The sequence below is a fragment of the Mytilus trossulus genome, chromosome 5 (assembly GCF_036588685.1).
Source record: "Mytilus trossulus isolate FHL-02 chromosome 5, PNRI_Mtr1.1.1.hap1, whole genome shotgun sequence".
Taxonomy (NCBI): Eukaryota; Metazoa; Mollusca; class Bivalvia; order Mytilida; family Mytilidae; genus Mytilus; species Mytilus trossulus.
The window spans coordinates 72902697-72929454 of record NC_086377.1 but is presented as its reverse complement, the minus strand read 5'-3'; the positions used below and the strand labels follow the sequence as shown (position 1 = coordinate 72929454).

The window sequence follows — 26758 nt, the reverse complement described above, 5'->3', positions numbered from 1 at the left end:
TACATTTCATGTTCAGTACAAGAGTGGTAAATGAATGTTGTATAATCAGGTGTTACATGTCATGTTCAGTACAAGAGTGGTAAATGCAGGTTGTATGATCAAGTGTCACATGTTATGTTCAGTACAGAAGTGGTTAATGAATATTGTAGAATCAGGTGTCACATGGCATGTTTAGAACAGGAGTGGTCAATGAAAGTTGTATGATCAGGTGGTAGTCTCAAGTCATGGTCATGCAAGATTTTTTTTTTAACCAAAGTAATGTTTTTTGTGTAGAATACTATGTTACGTGTAATAAAGTAAATCACAATATTTCCAGTTACGAAGTATCAGACAGCAACTCTTTGACTAACAAGGGCAATGTTTAACTGATCCACATTATATTATATAATAAATATCTGTAAAAGTGTTAAACATTTTACTTTACTTACAGAATTTCTACATTCCAAGTTAGCTCCGTTCTTTACACATAATTCTACCTCTTTTATATTCCCATCCACTGCAGCTTTAAGAAGTTTCTGTAAGCAAAACAAATCTTTTACATTTTCCTCTAGAACATACAAATGTATTATAAATGTAATAATTGAATTTAACAAGCATTATGCATCAGTTTTGAGATCAGCCTAAGTTTTTGTTGAGGTTTGTGTTGCTCGGTCTTTAGTTTTCTATGTAATGTTTTGAATATAAAAAGAAGACTAGGTATGATTGCCAATGAGACAATTCTACAAAATAGACAAAATGACACAGAAAATAACAACTATAGGTCACTGTACAGCCTTCAACAATGATCAAAGCCCATATGGCATAGTCAGCTATAAACAGTCAGAGCTCAGACATAAATAAGTCTGAATCTGCTTTTTACTCATAGAGGTCTAAATTTGTAAGTTTTAGGATTTGTCTCCCTTTAATGTAAGACAAAATATGACTTGAATAAGTCAAATATTGTTAAGCAAGAAATAATTGACCAGAATCAAAAAGTTCCAAATATCGACTCCTACAAGTCGATAAGTTATCAAAATTGGTTAACTTCAAGACCCACGCATCTTTATAACTAGAGGCTCCAAAGAGCCTGTGTCGCTCACCTTGGTCTATGTGAATATTAAACCAAGGAAGCAGATGGATTCATGACAAAATTTTGTTTTGGTGATGGTGATGTGTTTGTAAATCTTACTTTACTAAACAGTCTTGCTGCTTACATTTATCTCTATCTATAATGAACTTGGGCCAGTAGTTTCAGTGGAAAATGTTAATAAAAATTTACAAATTTTATGAAAATTGTTAAAAATTAACTATAAAGGACAATAACTCCTTAGGGGGTCAATTGACCATTTAAGTCATGTTGACTTATTTGTAAATCTTACATTGCTGAACATAATTGCTGTTTACAGATTATCTCTTTCTGTAATAATATTCAAGATAATAACCAAAAACAGCAAAATTTCCTTAAAATTACCGATTCAGGGGCAGCAACCCAACAATGGGTTGTCAGATTAATCTGAAAATTATAGGGCAGAAAGATCTTGATCTGATAAACAATTTTACACTGTGTCGGATTTGCTCTAAATGCTTTGGTTTTTGAGTTATAAGCCAAAAACTGCATTTTACCCCTATGTTCTATTTTTAGCTGTGGTGGCCATCTTGATTTTAAAGTCGGGTCACCGGACACATTTTTAAGACTAGATACCCCAGAGATGATTGTTGCCAAGTCTGGATTAATTTGGCCAAGTAGTTTCAGAGGAGAAGATTTTTGTAAAAGATAACTAAGATTTACGAAAAATGGTTAAAAATTGACTATAAAGGGCAATAACTCCTAAAGGGGTCAACTGACCATTTCGGTCATGTTGACTTATTTGTAAATCCTACTTTGCTAAACATTATTGCAGTTTACAGTTTATCTCTATCTATAATAATATTCAAGATAATAACCAAAAACAGCAAAATTTCCTTAAAATTACCAATTCAGGGGCAGCAACCCAACAAAGGGTGGCCTAATTCGTATGGAAATTTCAGGGCAGATAGATCTTGATCTGATAAACAATTGTACCCCCATGTCAAATTAGCTCTAAATGCTTTGATTTTTGAGTTATAAGCCAAAAACTGTATTTTACCCCTATGTTCTATTTTTGGCCATGGCGGCCATTTTGGTTGGTGGACCGGGTCACCGGACACATCTTTTAAACTAGATACCCCAATAACAATTGTGGCCAAGTTTGATTGAATTTGGCCCAGTAGTTTCAGAGGAGAAGATTTTTGTACAAGATTACTTTAATTTAAGAAAAATGGTTAAAAATTGACTATAAAGGACAATAACTCCTTAACGGGTCAACTGACCATTTCGGTCATGATGACTTATTTGTAAATCTAACTTTGCTGAACATTATTGCTGTTTACAGTTTATCTCTATCTATAATAATATTCAAGATAATAACCTAAAACTGCAAAATTTCAACAAAATTACCAATTCAGGGGCAGCAACCCAACAACGGGTTGACCGATTCATCTGAAAATTTCAGGACAGATAGATCTTGACCTAATTAACATTTTAACCCGGTCAGATTTCCTCTAAATGCTTTGGTTTTTGAGTTATAAGCCAAAAACTGCATTTTACCCCTATGTTCTATTTTTAGCCGTGGCGGCCATCTTGGTTGGTTGACCGGGTCACGCCACACATTTTTTAAACTAGATACCCCAATGATGATTGTGACCAAGTTTGGTTCAATTTGGCCCAGTAGTTTCAGAGGAGAAGATTTTTGTAAAAGTTAACAACGACGACGGACGAAAAGTGATGGGAAAAGCTCACTTGGCCCTTCTGGCCAGGTGAGCTAAAAAGGTCATGCATCTAAATCTAATAAAGACAACATTGAAAGACAATGCTTTGTCTTCTTAAGAAAAATATGAATGCGAGTCTAAAAAATCAGAGATAATGTTAATTTACCTTACAATGCAACCACCTGGAATCACACTTAATGAGGTAAAACATCTGTGTTTAGTAAGGATGGTCAATTAGATAATTAAATAAGGATAACTCAAGTCGTTGTGAACTCTCATACAGGTTTTTGCTGTCATAGGTGGTGTAGTTTGGCCACAAAGTAACATTAAGTTTTTTCACCAACATAAATAGACCTAAACAAGTCTGTCGTTTTCTGACTTAGATAAGTCTAAAGTTGAACTACATTTTTATAATAAATACATGTTCTGACTTATTTTTTAGTCAAAAACAAAAATCGACTTGTTTATGTCTGAGCTCTGACTGATAAATGGCACTGAAATGACTAATGTAGACCGTTGAATTTTGATTGTTTTTCATTTTGTTCCATGGCGTTGTCAGATTTTCTTCGACTTAAAAGAGTTGTGAATGTCCTACATGACATTGTCCTACAATATCTTACGTTTCTTTTTTTTTTGTCTCCTGGAATTTTGTATATTGAAATTCTGTTCACTGTAGTCATTTTGATTTCTCCTGTTCTCCCCCTGAGAATACTGCATGCCTGTATCTTTATAACATAGGTCACATGACATAGGTCACATGACATAGGTCACATGACACTGACTGACTCTGAGAATATTACACACCTGTATCTTTATGTACATTTTATAGACAACATAAGTCACATGACATATGTCACATGACATATGTCACATGACACTGACTGACTGAGAATACTGCACGCCTGTATCTTTATGTATAGTTTGTAGACAACATAGATCACATGACACATTTTATTGGTCACATGACACTGACTGACTCTGAGAATACTACACACCTGTATCTTTATGTACAGTTTATAGACAACATGGGACACATGACATAGGTCACATGACAATGACTTTTAAGAAGAAAAACTTACCTCATCCCAACTTGCCATTATATCCTGTAAAAGAAAATGAAATCATTGTATATGTATAAAAATAAGGAGATATGATTACCAATGAGACAACTATGAACTTAAGTTCAAATGAAGTGGATGTAAGCAATTATAGGCATGATAGGCAACGGTACGGCTTCAACAATAAGAACAAGAGGCTGTCAAGTGACAGCAAACCAGATTTTCCTGCATAGGTCGAACCCTGAACAGTTGAACAAGTATGGACACAACATTTAAGCTTAAAACAGCTCTGAATTTGGATTCTGATTGAATATTTATAATAGATTATTTTTTAATTAAGAGGGAATGCCACGAACCATCAAGCTTCCTCCCTAAAATTTATTGAAACTACATTTTTAATTAATAATGAAAATGATATTTGCAAATCTGAAACACAAACAGGATCATGTAAAAAAATAAACATTAACACACACAGCAAAAATGAATTACCACATAACAACTGTGACATCTACCTTCATAACACACATGACTTTAAAAAAAAGTCAAAAAGAAATGTTGATGTTATCATTATATAATTACTCAGGTCAGGAACACTACCTTATATGGAAATGCATGAATTAGCATACTTATGTTCTCGCACGTGTAATTGTTTATTTACGTGTGACGCAATTTATTGTTACCTGTTTTTTTTACGAATCCACTAAATGAGCAACAATGCATTATGGACTACTACGTGTTTACAATCAACCAAGAACACATGCTACTAACTTAAATACAACACATTTTGTCGTGCAATGCGGGATTAACAATTTCGCTTAGTTTTTCATTTTTTGTATCCACATTTATAGTTCGTGATATAAAGTATTCGTTCCATGCTCAGATTAATGAAGAGTTCTTTCTATGCGAAGCAAAAGTGTTTGATTTACCAGATATATAGCTATTCACGTGTTTGATGATGACATGCAGAATTCATGTATTTGTCCACCAGACAGCAACGAAACAAAGTTACAGTGAAAAACACAATAACACATCAGACAAACATACAAGTGTAAAGTTAGCCGTCTATTACAGCCGATGCTAATATTCATGAGTGCAGAAACTTTTGTATAGATAGTTAAAGAGAAATGTGTGATCCATGAATTTTGTGTTCATACAAAAGACGAAGACTAAGAGTTTGTCAAGGATCTGATCACGCTGATGGGGTCACTAAACTTTTTGAGTTTAAAAATATATATTGCACCTACTTTTATGTTTAAAAAGTAATTTAAATCGAGGACATAATGTGTTTATATATTTGTCTTTAAGAGACAATAGCGTATAATCATCAATCGTGGCCATTAATAGCCGACTTATAATACGGTATGGGGTTTTCCCATTGTTGAAGGAGTTACAGTTGCCTATCATTACTTACATCCACTTTATTTGTGCTTAAGTGGATAGTTGTCCCATTTGGCAATCATACCCCGTCTCCTTATTTTTGTATATAAATATCCCTCAGAAGTTCAGGTTTCCATTATAAAGTATTTACATACATGACAGTGTTTACAAAAAAGTATTGATTTTTGACATATTTCATTATTTGGCACTTTCAAACTGTTCCCTTTGCTCTGACGGTAGTGGAAAACAACTGTTGTTTCATATGGTTTTCGTCTTTGCTAAGATTTTTTTTCAAATGGAGATATTAGATTTTTTTAATTTTTAACGGACTCGTACTCAAACATTTGTCAATCTTAATAAAATCATTAATGATGTTATCCATGTTTATGTTCGACAACGTGGGAAATGTGATATGTTTTGTGAAAATTGCACCTTTACACCTAAACCTACTATATTTCTTTTATGCATTGGATATAAAAATTTCTATTTTTGTATATAAAATAAGGCCGATTTTTTTTATGTTATTTTACACAAATAATTTTTGGTCACTTTATAGCTTACTGATCGGAGATATTGCACAGGACAGCAGCCGAACAATAAAAATACCTATGACGGACTCTGCTGTTGTCTGTTCTATAGTCGGGTTGTTGTCTCTTTGACACATTCCCAATTTCCATTCTCAATTTTATGCATCGAGTGATGAAACTATACAAATTATGTTAAGCTATTTACCGTCTGAGCTTTCATGGCTTTAATAACACTTATTATTAGCATACTGAATATTATGATGTTCAGATCCTGATAAAAAGTTTACACATCCAGACTCCAGTACATATAGAAGTGTTTCTGTGCCAGTTTTTGTGTTTTTCGAGGCAGAAATGTTTTTGGAATGACATTATATATGTTTTAAAGAGATTACAAAATTTTCATACTTGACAGTAATCATTTCATACGAAAATTCACGGTTTCAAGTCGTGAAATTATTGCACAGGTACAATGCATAACAATGGAAAAAAACCTGTTTAACTACTTTTACAAGGCGAGAAAGAAAGTTGAACAGTGAAGCTCGTAAGCAATACTTTTTCAATCTGAGCATGCAAACTGAAGATTATGTGATTTTAAAGAAACGTGTTAAAGTAAAGTCCCTTACTTATTACAATACAATTAAATACCCAAAGTGAAATCTGTTGGTACGTGTTCTACAACCGTCAATATGGGATTACATGTGGGTCTTCGTCAAACTGTTATTGCAACTTCAGCATGTTATTGTTAAGTCTGTCTGCAAGGCCTTAATGCCACTTTATATTCATACCCCTTCTGCCACCAGTCAATCAGAATCTGAAAAAAAGTTTTAAAATTTAAAACATGTAAACAGATTAAACAGAATAGAGAATGGAAACAAGGAATGTGTCAAAGAGACAACAACCAAACCAGAGAGCAGAGACAGCCAAAGGCCAACAATGGGTCATCAACACAGCGAGAAAATTCCGCACCCAGAGGCACACTTGATCTGGCCCCTAAAGGGTAATCATTATCTGCTCAGCAAAGTAAAGGCAAATATGTTTGTTATTTGTAAAATAAATCATAACTATTTTAATTTTCAGTGGCCTCTAGGGAACGCTTGAAACTGTGCGCGGAAACTAAATGCATAGCCATGAATTTTTGAATCAAATTAATACATTATAATTCATTAACCATGGTAAATCAATGAGACGAGGCTTTTAAGGGATAAACTTAGCTGTTATAACAAGGCTTAGTTATTTAAGGCATGTAACTTACTATATATGAGAATCTTGGGAATTACTGGGAAGCTTGCGCAGAACCTCATTACATGCTCTGATCATATTTCTTACAATAAATTAAAATACATTGTAATTAAGCATGTATATGTCTGAGCAAATGCTTTGGAGTGATGAAGAGAAGCTGTAATAACACCCTTTAGTAATTACAGACATACATGTACTTTTTCTGTAATAACATAGGTGTACTATGCATGATTGGAAACTATGAACTGTTATATCTTTCTTTAGTTGAGTATACATAAAGACAATAGTAATATCAGAACTTGTATACATTTATACAAAACTAATGATGTATATTGTTCCTTTGAAACATGTAACATACATATGTTATCACAGTTCTTTGATTTTTTAGTCCACAATAACACATGTAAGTTATTTTTTCTGTAATAACTCTATATAGTTATATCCTTGACTGACTGAACCATGAAAATGAGGTCAACGTCGGGTGACAGCTGCCAGTTGGACATGTACATCTTATAATGATTCCATATACAAATAAATTGGGAATGTTTCCATGGGACACAGAAGTTGCCCCCGCTTGCATATCATATAAAGTTATAAAGGGACATAACTGAAGAACGGTAAAGGTCACTATCAAAATTTGGTTGAGGCTAACTTAAGTCAGAGAACGGGAACGAAATATTCAACACCTTAAAGGCTTTATCATTTTAAAGGGGCATAACTCTAGAACGGTTTAAGTGAAGCACCAAAATTCAAACTTGATCTGTGCTTTGTGGAAATTTAAGCATTGTGTATAAGTTTCATAACATTTGGTTGAGGCAAACTAAAGTTAGAGAATGGATACCACCTTTGGGACGCACAGACAATTGAAAATACTTGCTATTGCACAATACTGTGCAATTGAAGATTTCTTGCTATTGCACAATACTGTACAATTGAAGATGTCTTGCTATTGCTGAATGCTGAATACTGTGCAATTGAAAATTTCTTGCTATTGCACAATACTTAATATAATAATTTTGAATCCTGATTTGGACCAACTTGAAAACTAGGCCCATAATCAAAAATCTAAGTACATGCTTAGATTCAGCATATCAAAGCTGCCCTAGAATTTAATTTTTGTTAAAATCAAACTTAGTTTAATTTTGAACCCTTTGGACCTTAATGTAGACCAGTTTGAAAACGGGACCAAAAATTTAGAATCTACATACACAGTTAGATTTGGCATATCAAAGAACCCCAATTATTCAATTTTTGATGAAATCAAACAAAGTTTAATTTTGGACCCTGATTTGGATTAACTTAAAAAATGGGTTAATCTCGTCCTTTTTCTAAAAAAGTTCATCGGAAGGTACCAAGACCTTGTTGATAAATATTCCGTATCAACTTCTCAAATAATACACGATGGTCTTGATGTATAGATTCTGCGTACTGATGTTGTGTATCATCTTAACAACATGTTTTATTGTTCTTTTATTTGTTTTTGTTCTATTATTAAGATTACTTTTACTGTTGAATGGTTTTATGTGATATCCGTTTGACGTGGCTCGGTACTTATACATCTCGTCAATGTGTTTGTATTGGCTTTCATTTTTTGGTGATTTGTTTTGTATATGTGACTCTTTGTATTTCTTTTGTGCTTATAACGTGACTCTGTACTTTAAAAGATCCCGTCAGTATGATATTTGTCTATAATATGTCATTATGAAATATTTCTATTATGAATTACTATATACGTTGAACCACAAACGTCAAAATCAAACAATGGCGTAGTGGAATTGACAATTTTTGGATTCTCATAAATTCTATGTATAACTTTTGAACTAGTTTGAATCTCGGTCTATTTCTGTAATTTATTCTTACATACTTTTGATTTTTTAACTCTGTGTGCGTACATTGCCTATGAAAAAAATTTAAAATTGTTTGTATGCACATTGAACAACAAATTTATGTGACATATATAATTTTTCTTACGTCAGACACTCAAATCAATCCATGTGTTCTTAGACAGTAGATGTTATTGTGTCCTGTTAAATTGTTCCCTTTAAAAAGTTTTGGATTCTCATATATTCTATGTATAATTTTTGGACTAGTTTGAATCTCGGTCTATTTCTGTAATTTATTCTTACATACTTTTGATTTTTTAACCCTGTATGCGTACATTGCCTATGTAAATTTTAAAATTGTTTGTATGCACATTGAACGACAAATTTATGTGACGTATATAATTTTTCTGACGTCGGACACTCGAGTAGATCCATGTGTTCGTGGATAGGTTTTTGTGTCCTGTTAAATTGTTCCCTTTTAAAAAGTTTTGGATTCTCATAAATTCTATGTATAACTTTTGGACTAGTTTGATTTCTGTAATTTATTCTTACATACTTTTGATTTTTTAACCCTGTCTGCGCTCATTGCCTATGTAAAATTTAAAATTGTTTATAATCCAGGTACTTTTGATAACTATTGTATGCACATTGAACGACAAATTTATGTGACGTATATAATTTTTCTGACGTCAGACACTCAAATCAATCCATGTGTTCGTAGATAGTAGATGTTGTTGTGTCCTGTTAAATTGTTATACGATGATGACTGATGTTCCCATATTTTGACTATTTTATTGATTGTGACTGTTTATTTAACGCATCATGTAAATGTAACGGAATTTGATGAGACTGTTATTAAAGTGAGAGGGTTAGCGCTATAGAACCAGGTTTAATCCACCATTTTCTACATTTGAAAATGCCTGTACCAAGTCAGGAATATGACAGTTCTTGTCCATTCGTTTTTGATGCGTTTTGTTTTTTGATTTTGCCATGTGATTGTGGACTTTCCAAATTGATTTTCCTCTGAGTTCAGTATTTTTGTGATTTTACTTTTTAATAATCAAAAATCTAAATACATTTTTAGATTCAGCATATCAAAGAACCCCAAGGATTCAATTTTTGTTAAAATCAAACTAAGTTTAATTTTGGACCCTTCTGTTGGGACCAAAACTCCCAAAATCAATCCCAACCTTCCTTTTATGGTCATAAACCTTGTGTTTAAATTTCATAGATTTCTATTTACTTATACATGTTATACTAAAGTTATGGTGCAAAAACCAAGAAAAATGCTTATTTGGGCCCCTTTTTCCTAAACTATTGGGATGCTCAACTCCCAAAATCAATCCCAACCTTCCTTTTGTGTTCATAAACCTTGTGTTTAAATTTCATTGATTTCTATTAACTAATACTAAAGTTATTGTGCAAAAACCAAGAATAATGCTTATTTGGACCCTTTTTTGGCCACTAATTCCTAAACAGTTAGAACCAAAACTCCAAAAAATCAATCCCAACCTGCCTTTTGTGGTCATAAACCTTGTGTAAAATTTTGATAGATTTCTATTTACTTAAACTTAAGTTATAGTGCGAAAACCAAGAAAATGCTTATTTGGGCCCTTTTTGGCCCCTTATTTCTAAATTGTTGGGACCAAAACTTACAAAATCAATCCCAACCTTCCTTTTATGGTCATAAACCTTGTGTTTAAATTTTAGATTTCTATTTACTTAAACTAAAGTTATAGTGCGAAAACCAAAAATAATTCGGACAACGACGACGACAACGACTACGACGCCAGCGTGATACCAATATACGACCAAAAATTAAAATTTTTGCGGTCGTATAAAAATCGACTTGTTTATGTCTGAGCTCTGACTGTATAAAAGGCAATAACTCTGTAAGGGTCAACTGACCATTTTGGTCATGTTGACTTTTTTGTAGATCTTACTTTGCTGAACATTATAATTGCTGTTTACATTTTATCTCTATCTACATGTATAATAATATTCAAGATAATAACCAAAAACGGCAAAATTTCCATAAAATTACCAATTCAGGGGCAGCAACCCAACAACGGGTTGTCCGATAAATTTCAAGACAGATAGATCTTGACCTGATAAACAATTTTACCCCATGTTAGATTTGCTCTAAATTCTTTGTTGTGCTTGAAATTGCGGACCAGATGCTTAAAGTGGTATTTTTGTAATCCAAAAAATATAGAAATAAACTGTTTCTGAAAATGTCATTTTTATAATTTTTCTGCATAAACTGCATTTTGTCATGCTTTCTCCAAATATCAAATAAAAAATATATATCACTGTGCTGGATTCTATAATAAAGGAGATTTATCCTAATAATTGCGTTCCCCCTTTGTAACCTCAACGTTAACGCTAAAGTGCAAGACATCGCTGGCAGACTTTTTCGACGTAATCGCTGCAAATTACCGGCGACATTTTTCATATACATATAAATATTGCTTGTGAAGAGCTAACTAAAAATTGGTTATATTGTTTTTCGGAAATAAAATCATGTGAATCATAAATACATCTCTTTGTTTGTGGTCTAAGTGAGAAACATCTCAAGAAAAATGATTACGGACTGTGGATAATTTTTACGGCTTTTAAAATTAAAGACTCTGCAATTCAGAACTTGACATACAGGTTCATGTACTGTACACACTCGTGTATTAACTTATGTATTAATTTATACTATATCATTGCTATATGTTGTCCTTTAGATGTTGTTTTTTGTTTTGTTTTGTTTTGTTTGGTTGGCTGATGTTTCATTATAATACTCCTTTAAATCCCTCTATTCACGTTAAATCACTATTTAGAATTTCACATTTATTCATAAAATTAAACTTTTATTCGGGTCAATGATTACAATTGAATAAAATTGGAAGGCTCCTTAACAGTTTCAATGTTCACACAGTTTTTATAGTTGACAATGCAGTATGGGCTTTGCTCATTGTTGAAGACCGTACGGTGACCTATAGTTGTTATTCTGTGTCATGTTTGTCTTTTGTGGAGAGTTGTCTCATTGGCAATTGCAATTATACCACATCTTCTTTTTTATGTTGTCAGAAAACAAAAACAAAATCTTATAAAGTAGAATCTTCAATATGCTAATGGATGCTTTTGTTCAGAGAGAGAGAATCTATACCATACTCTTGAAATTATTCATTGGCAAAAACGATTGAAATTAAAGCAAGAGGACTGGACATAGCCTATGCGTAATAATTCATTGGTAAATAACTATATATATATATTTTTCTTTTCACCAAAGAGCAACGCATTGCGGGGTACATAAAATATCGCACCTTCATTCCTTTGTTTGTCCTTTCTGTCCTTATGCATGTTATAGTTAATTAGATTTTTTAAGTGTACAATTCTTGCCAAATTTCTTTAAAACTGATATCGTATTGACACGTTCGAAAATCAGTGCATGTTAAAAGAGATATATAAATGTATGCCATTTGGAAATATTAATTATATTGGAAATTGCATTCTATTTGCTGTCATACCGTAATTTCTCTAATATATTTGTAAAAACTTAAAGAACAAACTAAACAGCATGATACGCCCGTCGTCTTATGAAAAAAAAACCATAATACATATTTTTAAAATAACACTGGGCATGTACAGGAAGCATATCCTGACTCATTCCTTATTCTTGCATGTCTTGGGAGTTTGTATATCACAACATGTTTTCTATGATACCAAATTGAAGCTCAATAAATATTCAAAAACTCAAAAATGAATTAAAGAATCATCACGAAAAAGTAAACAGATCTTAAGAATAATTTAACTAACAAGTCTGTGAAATTGAATGCAATAATTATCGATAGTTTCTGAGATATGGAGTGACATGTGAAAACCCCCTCTTTTTTTCATAAACTCAATAACTCTAAAATAAAATTTGAATCATCACAAAAAAGTATACAGATCTTCAGATTCATATAACTAAGAAGTGTGTAAATTTTTACTATTATTTATCTATAAACATAAATAAATTGAATAAAATTGTTCAGTTAGAAAAATTCCTTCTTCGTGTACCTAAATTTTCGGTATTAGTTTTAAATGATCATTGTTGGTTTTCTGTGCAGTAAAAAAATAACAGAAAATCAGAGCCGGACTATATCATTGAAATAATTATGACAGTAAGGAAGGGTATATTAATGTTTCGCTTTGGCAACCCGCCTCCCTGCGACGCATGAAAGAAAAAAATATAATAGCCTTCCAAGACGTTTGGACTAGAAAAATATCATACCCCTCCAGCCTTTTGAAGTGCAAAGATCTTTCCATAAACATTTTTCTTCTAAAGTTATTATTTCATTTTAGACAAAAACTATATCATATGTAGGACATACATCCTGAACATGCATGAAATGTTTGTCACTGGACGTTAATTAAGAAACCAACAATCAATCAATATATTAGACATAGTCTTGGTATAAAGCTGTAATTTAAGGTAGCACCTTCCTTATATTAAAAATGATAATTGACATGCATTATATTAGTAACACCAAAAGGGTCAGTCATCTTCAGATTACTAATTATACGATATTTTGTTGAAGATCTCACAGAAACAGTAAATGTGTTTTATTTCTTATGATTTTATTAGACTGTTATTCTAGTAGAATAAAATGCACTAATATTAATGGTGTAGAAGTTAGCATGCGGGAGAAACAGAAATTTGAGCATCGAAAAATCCACAAACCTTTTCTTATTACGGAAAATTACACGCATAGTGATGTTTTTCGGGAATTCAAACGCGTAACGTCGCGCCAAGAGTAAACCCCCCTAGAAACTGTATCGGATGCCCTTTCTACAAAATTGTCAATATTTTGAGTTAGAGCTGGTAGAAGTTTCTATAATGTTCATATTATTTGTCCCAATAGTAGTACACTACACTGTAAAAAGGTGCAATTTTTTTAATTTGAATTTATTGTCTAAAAGAAATGCAATACGAAATAACTGTGTTCTCGGGCCATATATTATAGGTGAACAACTTGCATGTGAACGGAATATGCACCTGTACTACATCGCATGCAAATTATGCATTGACTCAATTTGTATGATCAAACCCCTTGATGCAAAGCTGTAATTGTATCATGTATATAATATGCAAACTTACGCTTTGTCTTTTTTGTAAATATGAACTCAAAATAATATAAGCATGTGATAAGAATACTACATTGTTTTATAGCTCCAATCTACATGATCTACGAAGTAGTGGTAAATAGTTATGTATCTCTCTATCTGTCTGTCTGTCTGTCCATTCTTCCGTAAGTATTCTTGGTTTTCGTATACTTAATCAAATACTTTAATCATGTTACATGTAATATTGTATTGCAACCTTCTTTGGATATATGATTACAAATTTATGAGAGGAAGGACTTCTGATCATGTTCATACATTTATATTTTTTAATATTGTCTTGTACCTGCGGAAAAGGAACCAAACTTAAGTCTAGTGCTATATATGTCTATATGTCATTTTAATTTATTGTGTCTGGCAAATTCATGAAATTCATGTCTTTTATCTTGAATAAATATAAATAATCAGTGAATACATTGTAACTGTTTTTAAATTTTCCATGGATTTTATCAATGTTTATAAGGTCTGGAAAAACCATTAATTGATGGATTATACCTCAATTTGACATATAGTGCGATAGACCAATTGAGGTACATGTATACAGGTATAATGCAGTTTTTATCATAAAAAAAATTTACAGAGATATTCAAGCATCTTTTTTCAGATATGGACTATAATTTGGTATTCGGCCTTTGGTTTCTTCATGTTCTTTTTGTATCCTTTTTTGTAAGTTCTAAAACTTTAACTTTTATTCTGTGGGTTGTGTTGGTGTTAGCAAATGGTTAGAATAGTGATAATGGAACAATTGGGTTTTTTCGAGAAAAAATTAATACATTTTGATTCACCGTTTACCTGACAGGAAACCAATCAGGAAACCAAACTTTATTTTCTTTATTTTGCACAATATCTTTCAAAAGACATACATGAACACCATTACTGGTGTTACTTACTTCATGTTTATATTTAAAATCTATTTTCAATGTTAAATTAAAGTTTTTTTTAAACGCGACAGGAAACCATAAGAAACCGAAAGCATTATTTTAGTTTTATTTTATTGCAAAATCTGCTTAAAATAATCTGAACAGTATACTTTTTCTTAAAATCCATCTTAAATGTAACAGTATTATAAAACTTCTAAATATGTCATGTCAGTCAGGGGTACTACTTGTACAAGTACTTTTTATTTACTTGAAGAAGTAAAAAAAATAAACTTATATAAGTAAATTTGTAGGATACTTATACAAGTGAATTTTATTTACTTGTACAGTCAGAGCTCAGACATAAATAAGTCTGAATCTGCTTTTGACTCATAGAGGTCTAAATTTGTAAGTTTAGGATTTATCTCCCTTTAATGCAAGACAAAATACGACTTTAATAAGTAAAATATTGTTAAGCAAGAAATAATTGACCAGAATCAAAAAGTTGCAAATATCGACTCCTACAAGTCGATAAGTTATCAAAATTGGTTAACTTCAAGACCCACGCATATTTATAAAAAGTTCATGCGTCTAAATCAAATAATGACAACATTGAAAGACAATGCTTTGTCTTCTAAAGAAAAATATGAATGTGAGTCTAAAAAATCGGAGATAATGTTAGTTAACCTTGCAATGCAACCACCTGGAACCACACTTAATGAGGTAAAAAATCTGTGTTTAGTAAGGATGTTCAATTAGATAATTAAATATAGATAGCTCATCAAGTCCTTGTGAACTCTCAGACAGGTTTTTGCTGTCATAGATGGTGTACTTTGGCCACCAAGTAAAATTAAGTATTTTCATCAACATAAATAGACCTAAACAAGTCTGTCATTTTCTGACTTAGATAAGTCTAAAATTGAAAACAAATTTTTATAATAAATACATGTTTTGACTTCTTCAAGTCAAAAACAAAACTTGACTTGTTTATGTCTGAGCTCTGACTGTTGTATAGGTAAAAAAAAAAATGACTTAGTTATGTCCCTTAGACATTCAGATTTTTTTACTTGTAGAAGTAAAAAAGTCATCTTATCTTCATTTCTTAAATTCTCAGGATTTCTTTGCTCTAATAGAATTTTAATTTGTCTGCCCATTGCAGATGTCTTTACTAATCATTTAAATGTAATTTCATGGACAATGAAAATCCCATTTGTCTGTTATCTTCAAAACACTGCTCATTTACAAGCCCCAAAGGAGCAATTTTTGAAGGCTTTGCTATAATACTAAAGATCTTTGCGCAATCAGGTTCTTTGTTGAATTAATGAGATGAAACATTGAACTCTAATCAAAAATTATGAGCTAACCTGGGAAAAATCATTAAAGGCATGATTTTTCATCTCAAAACTTGAGAATTTTGGTGGGTTTGTAATTTTTTTTTACTTGTATAAGTAAATTTTTGAGAAAATTAAGGGGAGATTATTCAAACATTATAATTTACTTATATGTATATTTTTTTATACTTTTTCAAGTAAATAAAAATTACTTGTACAAATAGTACCCCTGACTGCATGTATGTGCTTGTTTTGAAAACAATTAGTACAATTTATTCAGAAATATTTTCTTCATTGATACAGGATACCATAATCGTTGTATCTTGATGTTTTAGCCAAAAAAATGTATTCATATTGGTTTGGAAATTCCAGTTTTATACAATTTATTCCAAATCATTGGCAATGTCAAAATCCTATAAATCCAGTAAAGTAAAAAACTTTTAACTTGGAATTAAAATCTTAAAATAGGCATCATGTGATATTTTTGACCAGACACCTGTACACCATCTACATGGTTTCCACATTTTAACCTAATTGAGTGGGCTAAAATAATAAAGTACTTCCTTCCAAGTCATGCATGGTAAAAGTTTACTTCTCCTTTGACAAGTTTATTGCATTTCTGAAAAGTATTTTCAGCACAGGATTAAAAAAAAAAAAATTGTGACAAAGATACCAACTTTGTACATTCATGACATTCCAAGTGTAACGATATATTAACATGTAATCTTTATTAAATTATCTGTATTCACCTAAAATATCCAGTAATATTTACTGCTGAAGCAAAATCAATTCAACTAGCATTGGCACAATGATAAGAGACGTAATGTCGATTGAATTTTCCAAGGACCCTTTACATGTTATCCGGAAACAAAGTGTGTTACGTTATCACGTCCGTCAAATCTGAAATCGATTTTTTCAAGTCATTGGGCATTTATTTTCACTCAAGATCGTATGTAATATTATGCACATAGGAAAAATAATAGACCCCATTGCGCGATCTCTTTGAAAATTGTATTTTCCTTTTTTAAACAATATGAAACAAGTCTACAGAATATGCTTGCTGACATCCTGTTGGAAACAAAAACAATGTTTAGACCTAGTATTTTATATATCCGGCCGTAAGCGCGTGATCACATGTTAGTCACATGTTTCACGTATGACCGGAAATGATTAGAACGAAAAAAACTATTTAAATAAAAAACAAGAATGTGTCCAAAGTACACGAATGCCCCACTCGCACTATCATTTTCCATGTTCAATGGACAGTGAAATTGGATAAAAAATATAATTAGGCATTAAAATTAGAAAGATAATATCATAAGGAACATGTGTACTAAGTTTCAAGTTGATTGGACTTCAACTTCATCAAAAACTACCTTGACCAAAAACTTTAACCTGAAGCGGGACAGACGGACGAACAGACGGACGAAGAACGGACAGACAGACGGACGAACGAACAGACAGACAGACAGACGAACAGACGCACAGACTAGAAAACATAATGCCCCTCTACTATCGTAGGTGGGGCATAAAAAGGAATTAACTGGACTTCTGTTTCGTGTGAAATGTAACGCATAACGATAACGTCATTTTCTAACTTAATTATTACGAAGAACAAAACTAGAATGTAAATCATCTCTGATTTACTTGTTTGAACATCTCGCGAGAGTTTGTATTTGCATATTGTTATAAATAGTTCTATTACAACAAAGCAGATTACACCATCTAAAATTTGCGTTACGAAATTGGAAACCAAAGTAACGCTAGTGTTTTTACACCTGCTACAGAAATACTTATAGTTCTCTGCATTTTCTTCTGACTATTCTTATTTGTCGATGTTCTTTATTATTTGAAAGCAAAAGTTACGATTTTGCAGGCGACGACTATCTTTAAATGGCCAGAGTTACGCACTTCGGAAGCGAAAAGAACGCTAATAAAGGACACAGAAAAGCGGCCGGATAATCTGAAACATTTGTTTATTTCAAATTCTCTCTGGGGGAGAGTAGAAAGCACCTTTAATTTAATAGAAATAATAGCATTTGATGGTGGAGCAACAACTTCTCTCACCAAAATACAATATTTTATCACTTTTCCTATCGTTATCCGAAACGGTCCAAATACCAAATTATGGTCCATATATAGTATATATATTATATACCATCTTAAGCTTTGATGAGTACTCATTAGCAGTCTTCACGCTTAACCACAAGTCCTACGGCATTGGCTGGTAATTGAAATTGCTTTCAGACTTGTAAAATTCTTCTCTACAAGCCAACAGAATCCAACTAAAAAAAAATTAAATTGAGCTTGGGGCTTGTGAACTCTAAAAGTTAATCGTGAAGGCTGCATTAGTGACATGTAATTGCTTCTGACTTCCTCTGCTATGTTTTAAAAAATGTGGATTATAATCCACCAATTGACGGATATTCACAATTGGTTTCCTTAAGTCTGCATCAGTTCTAACTTTAAAATTTGTTAGTCGAAATGGACAGGAAGAGACTACAGAACAAAAATGAGATTTAATAGATGAAAACTCAGAATTTATCAGTAGGAAAAGGAGGGTTGCATTAGTTTTTAGGTTTCTCTAACAAATTGCAGCACGAAGTGTCAGAATCAATTACATGTCATCACTATAATGTGGTCACTATCATGATTATAATGTCAAATGGTAGATTATGTATACCTGAATTGAGTTATAATCCACCAATTAATGGTAATCCTGACCTGTTTATATTGATGCACAATTTTGATTTTAAATGCATTTATAAAAGTCTAAATGACAGGTTCACGACAAGCTTTTTATAAAAAAAATACTTGTCACAAAAAAAGTGACAAACATCAGCGCCGCCTGGTGGCTAAAAACTCTTCAACAGTTCAAATGCAACGCACCAAGTTTTACTGTCTTTCAACTTTCAAATTTGGTTTCATAAATACTTTAACCTTGAAAAAATAAAAATACTCATTTAAATGTACAATTGAAAATTTCTTCTCAGTCATCATTTAGAAAGTTTCGTCCAAATGCAAAGAAGAAGAGATATGGAAACCCGGAAATGTGTCCATCGACCTGCTACCAGGTTACTGTGTTCAAAATGTAAATAATATTTCTAAAATGAGATAAATTGAGTAGGGCCTATGTCATTTCTTCACGTGAGTCAGATATAACAGAAATATTTAAAACTTACCCTTTAAAGTCATTGAATTAACGTCTTCTTGGTCAAAAAGAATTGTTTGTAGTTTGTCGATAACAGGAACAGGAAGCTTTGTCAAAACGAGACACTGAATGACGGGATTGGGACAAGTCGTACCAGGAAAACTCAGACCGGTTTTTAAGAAACTCGGATTAGATTGAAAGATCTGACCAGTTTGAAATACTGATTGGGCCCATTTAAGGACGATACAATTTCAAAGACACCTTTGAACAATGTGAAACACTGATTGGGCCTATTTAAGAACGCTTCTCAGTGGTTGATTCTAAGGAAAAAAAGGGGGCGTAGAGGACGTAAGACGCGGCCTCCCGTTTGATCGCCAAATAAATAAGTTAATAATTTTTCACGGTATATATATAGATTTTTAGTATGAAAACGTCCAAACAGTTTTTTTATTTAATTGTCTTAAAAACTGTTCCAAGTTGTCTTAAAATTATTTTGACAAAATTTCGTTGTTTTATTCATAACACGTTCTCATCTAAAATTAGACGACACCAATGAACAACACCTGACCTTTTGCTGTTCCTGCTAATAAAGTAAAAATGGCTTCACTAGAAAAGGATGACACCTAGAAAAAGCATCAATTATTGAGTGTATATGTCATTATACACAATTTTTACCATAGTATAATGCTATAAATTCACAAATTTTCATGTCTAAGCTAGTCCAGTTAGAAACCGACTTATGATATGATAAAAAAGAAGATGTGGTTTGATTTCCAATGAGACAACTTTCCACAAGAGACCAAAATGACACAGTTATTAACAATTATAGGTAACCGTACAACCTTCAACAATGAACAAAGCCCATACCGCATAGTCAGCTATAAAAGGACCCGAAATGACAATGAAAAAAAAATCAAACGAGAAAACTAACTGCCTTATTTATATAAAGAATGAACGAAAAACAAATATGTAACACATAAACAAACGACAACCACTGAATTCCAGGCCACTGACTTGGGACAGGCACCTGCATGCATATATATATGATAATGTGGCGGGGTGAAGACAGATCATTGCAAATTGTTTAAATTACCGATAATTAAGATGCATGTACAGTACTGTACGCATGTTTGGCATGCATCTTTGTAAAGCAAATTGTCCCCCTAAAAGAATTTAAAGAAAACAAGAACTTTGGCATATACCATGTTGACAGGCAGAGATGCAAACACAATGACTTCAAAACTTTGCTGTATCACTATCTATTTAGTATGCATATTGCCATTGAATTATATCAGATTTTAAGACAGTTTCCTTTTTTCTCCATCAATTTCTAACCAAGAGTTCAAAAAGGTGAAGGTAAAATCATCCAATTGTAAATTTTACGGACAGCAATGCCATCACGAGTAGGTTGACCGTTATGCAGTGGGCGAACTCACGGGTATCATTCGGTTTAACGAGAGAAATAATCGTGAAAGAATATCTAACGGCGGTCAAGTATTGAGAGACGATCGTGAAAACTCTGGTAACGGATCGTGAAAGACATTTCATGTAAATTCTAGGTCAGAATCTTAGAAAAAATCGCTTAATTTTCAAATCCGAACAAAAAATTATGTCTGTCAAAATGGTTTAACTTTCTCATCATAACTGTGAAATAAGATAAAGAAAATATGAAGTACTTTATGAAAAAACACAAAAGGCGCAATGCATGTCTATGAAATTAATTACAAATAACACGCTTTATGTACCTATGTCATATTTCAGTTTATTATGATATATTTGAAATTTAATCTTTGGTGTATCTGATTGTACAGTAAAATTAAAGTATGTTCTTCCCTTAAAAGCATTAATTTGTATATGAAAATCTTGAATTTGTTGAATTTCCATCAAACTTGATCGTGAAAGATCAGGCAACGCATTATTTTGATCGTGAAAGATAATGCGTGACCAGACTTAATACTAGTAATCAGAAAGTTGTATTTCTTTTACCATTTGATAAACCTGCAACTGGTTGAAGCCTGTAACTATTTTGAAAAGGATGAACATTAAAACTTTTTTTTTTCTATTCAACACTTTACCCCGAAAGTTAAAAAAAACAACACCTAAAAACGTGTCTAAAGAAGTGTGAAAGATTCAGCTCTGAGAATCGATCAAGTGCAATTCAGGCAGACCGACACTATTTAGCCAATAATATGGATATGCAACGTTTAAACCAAAATGATATCCATCAAACAAAAAATTACAGCAAAACAGCATCTTTCATGAGTAATTTGAGATTGAACGATAACCAACATTTTGTGCAACAGTACTTTCTTAAGTTCTTTGTATACAACGCAGATGTGGATCAATTTAACTATATACTACAGACTATAGAATATCAGAGCGCAAATGCGTTAATGTCTCGTCTGCTTTACTAATGATAGTATATTTGTTGAACGTCTATAATATCAAGGGTTTTAATAGAAGTGTCAAATGCGCTTAAGATTGTCAATGGTTCATAAAAAGAGTTCAAGGTCAGAATAACATGCCATACAGATCTCTACAAATATCCTGTACACCAAATAAATGTGTTCCGATTCTTACAGTGCTTTAGAAACTGAAATAAAGGGAGGTAAATTAAAGTAAAAGAAGGCGCGCTTTTTCAAATAGTCAACAATTTAATTCAGATGCATAGTATTTTCTCAAATGATAAAGAATATCGTAGAAACTTACTAGAAATTCATCTAATTTATAAAAGATATCATGACATGACATTCTGAAATCTGAAAAGGGGTAAAACCACCATAGTTTGAACAAATTCAGTTAAAGGAGAAGGGGGGGGGGGGGGGGGAGGAAAACTGCTACGAAAATTTAGATATATTTATCTGGGGTCGACAACCAAAAGATGATGAGACATGCAACTAACTACTTTTTCAATTTCATTGTAAAGTAAAATGGCTGTTTTTTTGGTGGTTTTTTTTTTTGCATCTCTGTTCAAACGTTGGTCTAATATTTTCAGGTTCTCTTTGGATTGCCAAATAATATTATAATCACCTAATTGAATGTTCAAATTATTTTGCAGCGATGTTCTGTATGGAAGGAAGACTGTCATAAAATCCACCAGTTCCGGATGGTCCTTTCAACTAATTGCTTAACATCAATAACGATGTAAGATTCAAGTGTCTGATCCAGCACAAGTTTAGCCAGGTTTTCCTTGTATTTGTGGCAGAAAAACGACTAGACAGTGTCTGACATTGAAAGGGTACCAAATGGATGTTTTATGGAATGATTTTCAAGTACATATGACAATCATATGCATAGGAATGTGGAGCTAGTCTCTTTCATGCAACAATTTTTAATTTCCAATATAAACTCCGAAAAGACAAGAGCATAGAAATGTACATCAATGAGAAACATTCTTTGTGAATAAAATCATTCCAAAACTTAAATGTGTTATTAGTGTTACATTATTTATCAGTAGAGATAATTAGATTCCAGTAAGATTGCCCAACTGAAGGTTTTTGTTGGTAATGTTTTGTAAATCTTGGCTGTTTTGCAAGACAAGCTGGGCCGTGCAGGTTGCCCGGCTGCCCCTTTTAGTGTGAGACAATATTTTGTTTATTATATACGAAATCACTATCGCAAGACTGGAGCGGGCCCACTTTTAGGCAGGTAGCGCGAATCCCCTTAGGTTTCATCCATTACAGAGGGGGGGCAAGGGGTTAATAAGTTCTGTTATGCTGTTATGGGGTAATTAAATTCTTTGTTACTAGTATCTGTTATTCTGAAAATATATTTGCTGTAAACTGTTATTGTCTTATTCCTTGTTAGCTGTTATAGGACTATTATTTTTATTGTTATCTGTTATTGTGAGATTGTATTTGCTGTAAACTGTTATTGAAAATTGGAATGTTAGCATTTTGACAGCCAATTTTAAGTAGAAATTGACGAAAATTGAACATTGTGACTTGGATGGAGAGTTGTCTCTTTGGCTCTCATATCACATCTTACATCTATTGGGGTCTTTCCACTGGTGATATGGGGGTCATGTATTTGCAGAAGGATTCCAGTAACCTACATCACATAAACATATTAAAAACAGTCGGGTCTAGGACCATTTCAGTCTACATTATTATTATTCTTTGTAATAAATTCCATTGTCTGTGAACATGTTTTTAGATGTCTAATTTTGTACAAATTATAATATGTACAAAAAATGTGTTCAAATTGAAGTTTGTATTTTGACTTTGTACACATTTTGCTTACGAACTATTTATTGTATTTTGACTTTTTACACAGTTTTTGTACACATTATAATTCACTTATAACTTTTACAATAACTTATCGTATGGATTTTGTTATAAAAAAGCATTGGTACACCGCATTAAATTATAATTCAATGAGCACATAATATACCTTATGTTATACTGTTACACCACTGTCCAAGGTGAGGGGAGGGTCGGGCGCCAACTAACATGTTTAACGCCACCACACTCTGTATGTGCCTGTCCCAAGTCAGGAGCCTGTAATTCAGTGGTTGTTATTTGTTGCTAAGTTTTTCGTTCAGTAATTTGTAGATAAATTAGGCCGTTAGTTTCTCGTTTGAATTGTTTTCCGTTTGTCATATCAAGGCCTTTTATATCTGACTATGCTGTATGGGTTTGCTCATAGTTGAAGGCAGTATGATGAGCTATAATTTGTACATTTTTTTTGGTACAAATCATCATTATTTGTACAAAATCAAAACTTGTCCACAAAATATATAAAAGGTGTTCCTGTTAAGGTCGTAAAGACGTATGGACCTAGGCCTATCCTCATCCTAGCCATAGGTTTTTCTTTTTTGTGATTTTGAGAATTGTTCAAATCTGAATTTAACATATAATTATGGATAATGTTCCTTGTACCCCCATGCGTACATGTATATTTAATTCAAATCAATTATTAAAATAACTAAAAGGAAAACATATGACCAAGGATACCTGATGAGGATAATAATTAAAATGAATATATATGTCTACTCTGTTAATGCATAAATAGGTCCATACAACCAGTTATATAATAAAATTTACTGTATTGGTCCTGTATCGGACTGATTTTAAGATTTTATTTACTGTTAACTGTTATTGTCCCTATTCAATTCCTTGTTATCTGTTTTAAGCTAAATCAATTTACCGTTTTGCTGTTATTGGAACCCCTCTTGCCCCCTCATTACATGCAAAACGGGGGGAGGAAGAAGGTTTTTTTTTTTTTACCGAGCCAAACATTTTTCATAATAATAATACATTGAGATTTAACATATACTTTCCTATATGTAGTGTTTTTATTAAAGTATGCCAACAAAATTCATCAAATTTGGGATCATAATATTGTTTTAGATAAAAATCTTACATCCTGTACATTATAAAAGTACAAAGTCTTCTTTAACACACAAAATCCAATTAAAACGTTGAATGTAAATGATATGAATCTTTAAAATCTTTTATAATAGGACTCATGTTTTTCAAACATAATGTGTTGATCAATTATGTTATGATGATTTTAATAAACTTCACATTGGGTAATTTGTCACGTATATTGATTACATTATATCGAGTTGTCCCAACGATACACTTGTCGGTGTGCTCGATCAAACTTATTTACCGACATTCATATAGACAAAATCACCCAACTTTGAAAAACTTCTTGTGACGAAACTACATTTCGGAACACGGTAAAAATTGGATACTCAGAAAGCTACATTATTAAGGTTTGATATTTTTTTTTTTCAAAAAAAAAGATAAATATGCAGTCAAATCTGGCAGTTTTTTTACACACCCCTATGTTGAACAATAGATTGTTCAATTAACAGCGTGTTTGGCAATTAAAAAATCATATATTAACAAATTTAGCTTAAACATATACTTTACTTATAGTGGTTGTACAAAAGTTATATAATGGTTTTGTGTTTTAAGAGATATTCATCCCTATGCATATCGGTTTTTATGCGTAAATTGTCTCTCTTTTTTTTTACCTTTTCTTTCTCTTTCATAAGAAGAGTGACTTTTCTATTGTTCTTGTGTCATTGGAAATTCCACTGTATGGAATAACCGCTTCACAGATGATATCAGATATGTTTCTTACGTCGTAACTACAATCCCCTTCCCTTTTCATAAATGTGACTTACTGAATTAGACTATTTACTGGATTTGTAATAACATAAGCAACACGACGGGTGCCACATGAGGAGCATGATCCGCTTACCCTTCCGGAGCACCTGCGATCACTCCAGTTTTTGGCGGGGTTCGTGTTTTTCATGTCATGGTTGCTGTCAGTTTATTTTCGATTATGAGTTTGACTGTTCCTCTGGTATCTTTCGCCCCTCTAGAAGTTACTAACTTAGAGCATGATGAAAAATAATAGTTTTACAATTTAAAATATGATTACAACATACGGCTGGTTAGAATGCAAATCGTTCAGCTTGCAAAATAGCCAATAAATGCCACCAAATATGCAGAAATTTTAGACTGGAGGAAAAACCTAACACAATCACACTAGCTCATTGAACACCAGCTTGGTTTGACAATACTAACATGTATGTAAGACTATAATTCAATAGAACATAGGTGGATATACAGGCAATCAAATCTTGTATATATCCAAGTTCAAAAACAAAAAGTGTTCACTGTAAACCAGTGTTGTATGTCCTGGGTTAGGAACCACCCTTTTTAAAATGGTTGGATCCGCCCCTGTTTTCAATGTGAATACGACCATAGGTCGGTATGCCGACATTCAAACCTATGAATTCCATTTTTTACAAGAGTTTATTGAAAAGCGGGAATTTCTCGCTGCATTGAAGACCTGTTGGTGACCTTCTGCTGTTGTCTTCTCTATGGTCGAGTTGTTGTCTCTTTGACACATTCCCCACTTCCATTCTCAATTTTATTGATATACAGGAATAAACCCCTGAGTGTTGTAGTTAAGAATTGAGAGCTTTCTTTCAAATTCAAATGAAGTACTAGTATACGCATACAGTGAGAGTTTAGCACACACCAAGTCAGTATGCTGACATACTGATCTGACAACTTATAGTATACATAGATTAAGAGTTTAGCATACATCAGGTCGGTATGCAGGCAAACACACCTGAAAAATACTAGTATTTTAATAGAGTGAGAGTTTAGCATACACCAGGTCGGTATGCTGGCATACAGACCTGACAAATACTAGTATATGCATAGAATGAGGGTTTAGCATACACCAGGTTTGTATGCAGGCATACACACCTGACAAATACTAGTATATTAATAGAGTGAGAGTTTAGCATACACCTGGTCGGTATGATGGCATACAGACCTGACAAATACTAGTATATGCATAGAGTGAGAGTTTAGCATACACCAGGTATACTAGCATACCGACCTGACAAATTCTAGAATACACAGAATGAGAGTTTAGCATAAACCAGGTTGGTATGAAGGCATACAGACCTGACAAATCCAAGTCAGACACTGAATTTAGCA

General features: G+C 32.6%; 1 long non-coding RNA gene across 2 annotated transcripts in view; it reads right to left on the bottom strand.

The window, feature by feature from the left end:
• Positions 1–426: 426 nt before the first annotated feature.
• The window catches only part of LOC134719155 (uncharacterized), a 54355-nt gene continuing 28023 nt past the window's right edge, over positions 427–26758 (bottom strand). The window contains exons 1-4 of one of the 2 annotated variants that reach the window (XR_010107523.1): positions 19315–19418; positions 6374–6539; positions 3846–3869; positions 427–515 (exon numbers count right to left, since the gene is read on the bottom strand). This is a non-coding gene — a long non-coding RNA (uncharacterized LOC134719155). Of the gene's footprint in view, positions 516–3845; positions 3870–6373; positions 6540–19314; positions 19419–26758 lie in introns of those variants that run through there. The other variant, XR_010107522.1, reaches the window with a different exon arrangement.